We start from the raw sequence: 10,996 nt of genomic DNA on the forward strand, positions 1-10,996 counted from the left end.
GGGTGTCCATCGGCTTACCTTCGGATTTTTCTTCAGTCTCACCGTGTGCGTCGCTACCATTGTGACTGCGGGGGGATGTTGAGTATTATAATTATTAGAAAATATAGGATATACTAGGGTTTGTTTTTGTCTTGTACTCCTATATATATGCCCACGATGTTTAAGCAATAAACATCGATTCCACCAATCCCTCTTTATTCCTTTTAACATGTAGCTTTTGGAGCAGGTACGGGGTCCAGTTCTAGATGCTCTAAGGCCTTGTACAATGGGAGGTGCTTAAGGCAGGTGCTTAGAGAAATAAACCAGACTTTTCTTAAGCATCGATGCTTATTTGTACAGGTACACGCTTAACTAAGCGTCTCTTCTATAGAAATAGACACCGGTGCTTCAAAAAAACTCGGTTTATTTTTTTAAGCACCTCTCATTGTATAATGCCTAAGTTTTAGCTGACTTATTAATACTAGAAAAATTGCCCGTGCGTTGCAACGGGGAACATGCTATTAAAACATTGCCATGGTGTGAAAACATGCATAAAAAATGAAAGGATTATACTCCCTCCGTTCCAAAATAAGTGTCTCAACTTTATACTAAATTTAATACAAAATTAGACTAAGGTTGAGACATTTATTTTGGGACGGATAGAGTATGTGTTTTTACCTCCTCGTCGTATCTGGATTGATGCCTTTTTTTACTATTGTGTACAATGACATGAAAGTGTACATACCATTGCCTAATATCATATCCGCCTTAGGAGTATTGTACACTATATCTTTCATCTATATATCTTCTGTAAGAAGTAAGATTATGGTTCGAATAAAGTTGTTCGCGCTACCATTGCTCGTCATATAATCTCAAAATAATATATGCATAATCAAACTCGCCATGATAAAGACGAGATGTTGTATTTTATGATGTTATGTTTTCTACACATGCAATGGTAGTTTCCTAGGAAAATAATCTCAGTAAAACAACCAAAATAAAAACAAAGGATATTTTACCGGTATCTGATACGAACGTCAATAAAAATAGATCAGACCACCATCAATTAACACACACACATATATGTAATTGTGCTCGATTTTTACTCAACGTGGCAAAACAAAAATTCTGCAAATGAATGATAATTGACGAACTGTTATTAGGGTTGAAATTCGATTGCTATGTGATTTGAGTATTTCCTCCTAATCTTACTTTTCTATCGATCATCTGGAAGAAAGACTGCTATATGTTTCTAGTGATTTGGTCAGAACTTGAATTCCATGTTATATGCAGCACTACATGATTGCCTTAACACCCTTTTTTAAGAGTACATGTGCTAATCTGATAATCTAGATAAGAAATATGCTAATGTTGAAACCAAAATATGCAAAAGAACGTAAATTACAATATATACATTGAAGATAAGTACTAAAAACACAATTCCATAACGGTGCTAGCTGACTTGTATTATTCTTAAAATAGCATAATACTGCTACTACTTGCTTGTTTGATTAACTACAGGGCCAGTTTTTCGATTTCACTTGAGAAAGTAAGTGAATCTTCTTTTGATGCATGATACCACCTTTTGTGTTCATCATGCACTGTGATTTTTTACAGTTGTGTACAAACTAAACTAAAGTTATCAGTTAAATGTGAGATCAATCAAAATGGCTAACAAAATGATGCCAATTTATGCATTTGCAAACATCTAGCGTGTTGCAACTAATTTTCTCGGCTCTCTTTTTCTGAGATGCAGGTTGACTCCCAAACGAAGCAAAGGATAAAAGAAATAAAAACAAAAAAATAAATGTAAGAACCAGGGATTGAACCTGGAACTCCCCATTGCAGCCGTGAGGCACAAGTCATTATGCTACACAAACACTTCTAGCATAAAAGGATATTTTACCGGTATCTGATACGAACGTCAATAAAAATAGATCAGACCACCATCAATTAACACACACACATATATGGAATTGTGCTCGATTTTTACTCAACGTGGCAAAACAAAAATTCTGCAAATGAATGATAATTGACGAACTGTTATTAGGGTTGAAATTCGATTGCTATGTGATTTGAGTATTTCCTCCTAATCTTACTTTTCTATCGATCATCTGGAAGAAAGACTGCTATATGTTTCTAGTGATTTGGTCAGAACTTGAATTCCATGTTATATGCAGCACTACATGATTGCCTTAACACCCTTTTTTAAGAGTACATGTGCTAATCTGATAATCTAGATAAGAAATATGCTGATGTTGAAACCAAAATATGCAAAAGAACGTAAATTACAATATATACATTGAAGATAAGTACTAAAAACACAATTCCATAACGGTGCTAGCTGACTTGTATTATTCTTAAAATAGCATAATACTGCTACTACTTGCTTGTTTGATTAACTACAGGGCCAGTTTTTCGATTTCACTTGAGAAAGTAAGTGAATCTTCTTTTGATGCATGATACCACCTTTTGTGTTCATCATGCACTGTGATTTTTTCCAGTTGTGTACAAACTAAACTAAAGCTATCAGTTAAATGTGAGATCAATCAAAATGGCTAACAAAATGATGCCAATTTATGCATTTGCAAACATCTAGCGTGTTGCAACTAATTTTCTCGGCTCTCTTTTTCTGAGATGCAAGTTGACTCCCAAACGAAGCAAAGGATAAAAGAAATAAAAACAAAAAAATAAATGTAAGAACCAGGGATTGAACCTGGAACTCCCCATTGCAGCCGTGAGGCACAAGTCATTATGCTACACAAACACTTCTAGCATAAAAGGATATTTTACTGGTATCTGATACGAACGTCAATAAAAATAGATCAGACCACCATCAATTAACACACACACATATATGGAATTGTGCTCGATTTTTACTCAACGTGGCAAAACAAAAATTCTGCAAATGAATGATAATTGACGAACTGTTATTAGGGTTGAAATTCGATTGCTATGTGATTTGAGTATTTCCTCCTAATCTTACTTTTCTATCGATCATCTGGAAGAAAGACTGCTATATGTTTCTAGTGATTTGGTCAGAACTTGAATTCCATGTTATATGCAGCACTACATGATTGCCTTAACACCCTTTTTTAAGAGTACATGTGCTAATCTGATAATCTAGATAAGAAATATGCTAATGTTGAAACCAAAATATGCAAAAGAACGTAAATTACAATATATACATTGAAGATAAGTACTAAAAACACAATTCCATAACGGTGCTAGCTGACTTGTATTATTCTTAAAATAGCATAATACTGCTACTACTTGCTTGTTTGATTAACTACAGGGCCAGTTTTTCGATTTCACTTGAGAAAGTAAGTGAATCTTCTTTTGATGCATGATACCACCTTTTGTGTTCATCATGCACTGTGATTTTTTCCAGTTGTGTACAAACTAAACTGAAGCTATCAGTTAAATGTGAGATCAATCAAAATGGCTAACAAAATGATGCCAATTTATGCATTTGCAAACATCTAGCGTGTTGCAACTAATTTTCTCGGCTCTCTTTTTCTGAGATGCAGGTTGACTCCCAAACGAAGCAAAGGATAAAAGAAATAAAAACAAAAAAATAAATGTAAGAACCAAGGATTGAACCTGGAACTCCCCATTGCAGCCGTGAGGCACAAGTCATTATGCTACACAAACACTTCTAGCATAAAAGGGACTTTCACTTTTAATAAACTAATGCCAGCGGCCACTTGAGAAGGGAAAAAACAAATCGTTTTTTTTCACTTACCGGTGGCAAGGGGGTAATTATTAGCAACTATGAGGGTAATTCTTATGACGGACGGCAGAAATCCAATTTTCTTTATTATTAGGTAAAGATAAAAAAGTTAAGACATCGGCGTGAGGAATCCGCACGAGCGAGCACGAACAGCCAGCCACCTGAATCAAAGCCAGATCCCACAATATAGGGCACGTCTCTCTCTAGAAGAAATCACACTGTACGCATGTGCTACTACTACTCCGTTTATACCGCGTCAACTGTCCAGTGGAAAAACAGATGAGGCCGTGAGCCGGGAGTGCATATCTGGTGATACCGTGTGTGGCATGATCCCCAGATACGAGACCTTGTTGGCCGTTCGATCTGGAGTGAAGGCACAGGATGGGCAGGCTCAGTTTGCATTGCAATTTATGCAAAAGACACCCTGGGTTATTCCGTGATTCAGCTGAAGTGCACACCGCTCTGTTCTGTTTTCCTCTTCTTCAATACGAAATTTTCCCCACCGCCGCCGCCTAGGTCATATCCTACCGCCGCCGGCCACCACGGAGCATGCCCCATCCGCTGCTGGACGCCCCAATCAAGAGCAACCTAGAGGGCTATTGCGCGTGCGCCGAATAGTTTGCTCAGAGCCGGCAGAAGCTGTTGGCATCCCCATGGGAGCGGAGACGAACCTCTCGTCGCCGCAGCTAGATCCGACCAAGTCGCGGGAGTCGGTGACCCTACTCAACGACGATCAGGTAAGAGGCAGCGCCTCCTTTTGTCTCAGTACCTGGTCGTTTTCTAGTGCCCGCTTTCCCGATTTTGATTCTTTGGTTTTAGAACTGGATGTCGGCGCTGCGGGAGAGGAAAATCAATTCTCTAATTGAACTGGATGTCGAAACTGGCCTTATTATCTGTTCAATTCAGATGGACATATACACGTAATCTTTCTTACAAAGTGTCATAGAATGTCTCCTACATACAGTAGTTGAAAACCTCTACAGCCTAGCATAAGTGAGCATTTAGAGTAATTGACTAAAATTCATGCCAAATGAGGCTCAATAATGCTTGACTAACAGAAAATCCCAGTAGAACTCTAGGTCAGGCTGGGACCTCCCAGTATTGAAAATCTATGTACTTGTTCTCACTTTGCAGCAGCTGGAATTAGGAAAGTTTCATGGATCAAAATTACTTTATCACAGTGTAATAAGCTGACTTGCTGGCCAAATAAACTGGCCTGCTAATCAAAATAGTGTCTTCTTTGACTATCCACAAATATTATGGGTAAAATAAGATGTAAGCATTGTTTAGTTCTCTAACAAGAGAACAATGACATGGAGGGCGAGTAACAGACCTTTCGTACTCGGCACTCTGAACTCAGTACATGTGCGATTGTTGACTGCTACTTTCTTGATTAACTACATAGCAAAAGTGTAACACTTGGTTGCACGTTCTTACCATTTCAAATGTGTATGCCGCTGCTGTATGTAGCGTCAGATGCTTGTTATAGACAATTGGCGGCATAGTTAAGCTTCACTTCTTTGCATGTTCCAGTAGTGTTACTAGGAATCAAAACAAATGTTTACCAATTTCATATGCACCAAAAAGTCATTAATGGAGCCGACGGAGAGCACTGGTCGGAGTGTAGGATCGACTACTCCAATTGCACTTGAAGATGACGCCAATAGCAGTTTCATGGTACATAATTTGGTGAATCAAATAATTGTGTCTTTTTTTTACCATATCATTTATTTATTTATCCTTCCTATTTATTTTTCTTATTTGGAAGGATGCAAATCAGTCGGCTTCATGTGGCGGAGATAGTTAAAGTACACCAAGGAAAACAAGTAGCATACCGATCCGTGCAAGTATTGTTTGATTTTCAGTATAGAAGTGCCAAATTTAACTTACAAATGATAGTTCTAATGTAATTTTGCAGGGTTCAGTATACGTGGCTGAGTGTGACAAAAGCTTGGAGCCGGCAATTGGCATGGTCGTTGATAAATGGGAGACTGGCGAGATGTTCTACACACGGTGAGATGTTCTACACATGATCAGGAGAATTAGATGGCGCAACAGACATGCAGGTTATTTGGCATCACAGAAGTGTTTATAGTTTCACATATTTAATGTTGTACGATCTTTTGAGAGGGTTTATTAGGTTGTTGTAATTCTTGATGTTATCATGTAGATGTGCATTTCTGCCAGCATAGGATGGCGTACAAGGAGAATATGAAGTCACCAAGTGATCTGTAGTGAAGCTGTTTGGTTCAATTATATAAATTAGTGAACTAAATAATACGCTTGTAAATATATGTATATTAAGGTCATGTTAATTCCTATACCAAGATGGCAGCATATGATGCACCTTTATTTGGTGAACTGCTTCTGATCCAGCGATCTTTTGATGCTATGAATGATTTTTGGCAATTTGCCATCCCTCACAATTTGCTAGCTTGTACTATTGTTTATTGAGATGGATTTTTTGTCAAGATTTCTGCTAAATATTTTGATCATCAAAAATTTCAGATGTGAATACAGGAATGGAAAATGGGTTCACGCTGATCACATGCCAATATAATCATTATGAAATAAAATTGATGGCAACCTGAAGGCGCAAGATATGAATGTTTCAACTTGTTGCTTGCTGTACTGATGAGAGCTTACTTTAAATGTACTGAATTTTAGCATGTACTACGCTTTATTTGTTCAGCTGGGCAACATTCACTTTTGTGTTGATTGATCACATGTAAAGTAACAGAACAAGGCCTAAATGATGTGCTTTAAGTTTGGTTAACTCAAGCGTCTTGTTTTGATTCAGATAAGATCAGCTGGTATAGTGTTCGTACCTTCTTGGTAGAAACTGACGATGTGGATGTAGGGAACACATGCATAGCTCTGTTGTTGTTTCACGAAGATGGGCTGTTTTTGAGGGGGGCACATGCAAATGTACCAAGGGGGCATGTGTAAATAATAACTGAGGCGTTGGTGGCGCCTCCGTACATGCCGCTTGGTGGCGTTGGTGCCCTAAGGACGTTCGGCCCCGTGTTTTTTCTTTTTCTTTTTTGTTTCTGACGATGAAGTGGATCCGTGCTCCCGCGCAGGCCACTGGTTCATGTGCCTGAGATGGGATCTGGAGAACGAAAGCTTTGGAGCGTCGGGGCACGACTGGGGCCGAAGCCTTTTGGAGCTTCCATGGCTAGGGAGTAGGGACAACGTCCAAATGTCCCATGCGCCGTGCCTGTGGCTGTGGTTGGAAGCATACACACACAGATGTACGGCAATCAGGTCTCCATCAGGATGTCGCCAGATAATGTTCCCTTCCAGTTCACCTGCTGTTCCTCGGCACTTCAGATGCCAGCGGTGTTCGTCGGCACTCCGGATTCTCTCTCTGGATGATTTGTTTGGTATTTCATGGGATTTGGTGAATCCCTTCTTTTCACCAACCCCTTCAATTCCCGTCACATCTTAAGTCTCCAATCCCTTTTCATAAAAAACTTGTTTCGTGTCCCCTAAAAAAAAACTTGTTTGGTGGACAGGATTTGTTATACAAACTGAGATGGTAAAAAGATCCAATCTTTGCAACTTTAACAACTTATAAAACAACTGCCTATAGAACTTCACGGGTACGTGCTTCCAGATTATACATAGTAAGACAAACTTGTAAGTTGAACATTCTGTTAGGCAGACATCTTGCTACATAACTTGTTTTGTAGACATCTTGCTACCAAATTAAACTAGGGCAAAATATGAGTATTACACTAGCAAAAGAGCCCGTGCGTTGCAACTGGAGCAAAGGCACAACACATTCTTAATCCAACAACTATCACTCAAGACCACACATAGGTTCATCTCCTTTATTTTAGCTAGACATCATATTTGTGTTGCCGCTTATCCTTCTTCTCACCCTCGCCGGCGGTGGACTCAGTGTTCACACAAACCAAAACATGTTTGAATGTGGTTAATCCTAAGGCGTCGCTCTCACCTCTCTCTCTCTCTCTCTCTCACACACACACACACACACACACACACACACACACACACACTCGCCATGATAAATCTGTTGTTTTCTCCCACGACGTTTTTAGAGGTATGCATGTGTAGTTGTCTATGTTTTCTTTTCCCTATATGGTTATAGTGGGTGTTTATTTGCAATTCGAATCGCCGCGGGTACGAAAGAAAATGGATTGTGCGCTATAGATTAAAAGTTTGCTTCCAAAATAATATTTAAAAAATAATCAACAGGTAAAATTAACATCATATTCAGATTTCACACGTTTTTCTAATCAAATTGCATATATAACATGTTAAAATCGAAGTTACGCTTTAAAAGATACAGATAATTTAGAAAAACATTTTTTTGACTTTAATATCTTCTAAAATAATATTTAAAAATACTTAACAGGTTAGAATAATATTTATTTGAATTTTACCTTGGGGTGCCTTGGGCATCCCCAAGCTTAGGCTCTTGCCACTCCATATTCCATAATCCATCAAATCTTTACCCAAAACTTGAAAACTTCACAACACAAAACTCAACAGAAAATCTCATGAGCTCCGTTAGTGCAAGAAAGCAAACCATCACTTTAAGGTACTGTAATGAACTCATTCTTTATTTATAGTGGTGTTAAACCTACTGTATTCCAACTTCTCTATGGTTCATACCCCCCGATACTAGCCATAGATTCATCAAAATAAGCAAACAACACACGAAAAACAGAATCTATCAAAAACAAAACAGTCTGTAGTAATCTGTAACTTTCGAATACTTCTGGAACCCTAAAATTTTTACCAAAATAAGAAGTCCTAGGAAATTTGTCTATTAATCTTCTGCAAAAATAATCAACTGAAAACACGTTTGTGTGATTTATTAAAATTATTCTTTTGCGCGCAAAAGTTTCTGTTTTTCAGCAAGATCAAATTAACTATCACCCAAGATGATCCTATAGGTTCTACTTGGCACAAAAACACTAATTAAAACATAAAACCACATCTAACCAGAGGCTAGATGAATTATTTATTACTAAACAGGAACAAAAAGCAAGGAACAAAAATAAAATTGGGTTGCCTCCCAACAAGCGCTATTGTTTAACGCCCATAGCTAGGCATAAAAGCGAGAATAGATCTAAGTATTGGCATCTTTGGTATTCAATTCATAGGTGGCTCTCATAATAGATTCATAAGGTAATTTAATTTTCTTCCTAGGAAAGTGTTCCATGCCTTTCCTTATTTCCTTAATGGAAATTAGAATCTAATATTTCCTTCTTTCATATCAATAATTGCACCAATCGTTCTAAGGAAGGTCTACCAAGAATAATAGGACATGAAAGATTGCAATCTATATCAAGAACAATAAAATCTACGGGCACATAATTCCTGTTTGCAACAATAAGAACATCATTAATCCTTCCCATAGGTTTTTTGATGGTGGAATCTACAAGGTGCAAGTTTAAAGAGCAATCTTCAAATTCATGGAAACCTAACGCATCACACAAAGTTTTTGGAATCGTGGAAACACTAGCAGCCAAATCACACAAAGCATAACATTCATGATCTTTAATTTTAATTTAATAGTAGGTTCCCACTCATCATAAAGTTTTCTAGGGATAGAAACTTCTAATTCAAGTTTTTCTTCCTAAGATTGCATTAGAGCATCAACGATATGTTTAGTAAAGGCTTTATTTTGACTATAAGCATGAGGAGAATTTAACACGGATTGCAACAAGGAAATCAATCTATTAAAGAACAATTATCATAATTAAATTCCTTGAAATCCAAAATAGTGGGTTCATTCCTATGTAAAGTTTTGACCTCTTCAATCCCACTTTTACCAATTTTTGCATCAAGATCTAAAAACTCTTAATCCTTGGGACACATTTTAACTAAAGTTGACTCATCTCCAGTCCCATCATTACCAAGATTCATATTTCAAAACAAAGATTTAATAGGGTACACATCAATCACGTTTAGATCTTCATCCCTATTATCATGAAAACTAGAAGAACACGCTTTTACAAAGCAATCTTTCTTAGCACGCATCCTAGCGGTTCTTTCCTTGCACTCATGAATGGAAATTCTCATAGATTTGAGAGACTCATTGATATTATGCTTAGGTGGAATAGATCTAAGTTTCAAAGAATCAACATCAAGAGAAATTCTATCCACGTTCCTAGCCAATTCATCAATCTTAGGCAATTTTTCTTCAAGCAAAGCATTGAAATTCTTTTGAGAAATCATAAACTCTTTAACACTAATCTCAAAATCAGAGGGCATCTTATTAAAAAATTTATAAGAGTTGTTGCAGGAATTACCATAATTATTAGAGGAATTACTAGGGAACGGCCTAGGATTGAAGTTTCCTCTATAAGCATTGTTACCAAAATTATTCCTACCAACAAATTTACATCCATAGATTCATTATTATTCTCAATCAAAGTAGACAAAGGCATATCATTAGGATCAATAGGAGCACTCTTATTAGCAAACAATTTCATAAGTTCATCCATCTTTCCACTCAAAACATTAATCTCTTCTATCGCATGAACCTTTTTACTAGTAGATCTTTTGGTGTGCCATTGAGAATAATTAACCATAATATTATCTAGGAGTTTAGTAGCTTCTCCTAAAGTGATTTCCATAAAAGTGCCTCCCGCGGCCGAATCGAAAAGATTTCTAGAAGCAAAATTCAATCCAGCATAAAATTTTTGTATAATCATCCATAAATTCAATCCATGTGTAGGGCAATTGCGAATCATTAATTTCATCCTCTCCCAAGATTGTGCAAAATGCTCATGATCAAGTTGCTTAAAATTGATAATATCATTTCTAAGAGATGATCTTAGCGGGAGGAAAATACTTAGAGAGCATATTTGCACTTATTCCATGAATCAATACTATTTTTAGGCAAAGACGAATACCAAGTTTTAGCACGATCTCTAAGTGAAAACGGAAATAGCTTCAATTTAACAATATCATTATCCACGTCTTTCTTCTTTTGCATATCACACAAATCAACAAAGTTGTTTAGATGAGTAGCGGCATCTTCACTAGGAAGGCCAGATAATTGATCTTTCATGACAAGATTCAACAAAGCAACATTAATTTCACAAGACTCAGCATCGGTAAGAGGAGCAACCAGAGTGCTAAGAAAATCATTGTTGTTGGTATTGGAGAAATCACACAATTTAGTATTATCTTGAGCCATCGTGACAAACAATCCAACACACAAGCAAACAAGAGGCAAGCAGAAAAGAGGCGAACCGGGAAAAATAGGGCGAATAAAACGGCAAGGGTGAAGTGGGGGAG

This window comes from Triticum dicoccoides, chromosome 1B (assembly GCF_002162155.2).
Source record: "Triticum dicoccoides isolate Atlit2015 ecotype Zavitan chromosome 1B, WEW_v2.0, whole genome shotgun sequence".
Lineage (NCBI taxonomy): Eukaryota > Viridiplantae > Streptophyta > Magnoliopsida > Poales > Poaceae > Triticum > Triticum dicoccoides.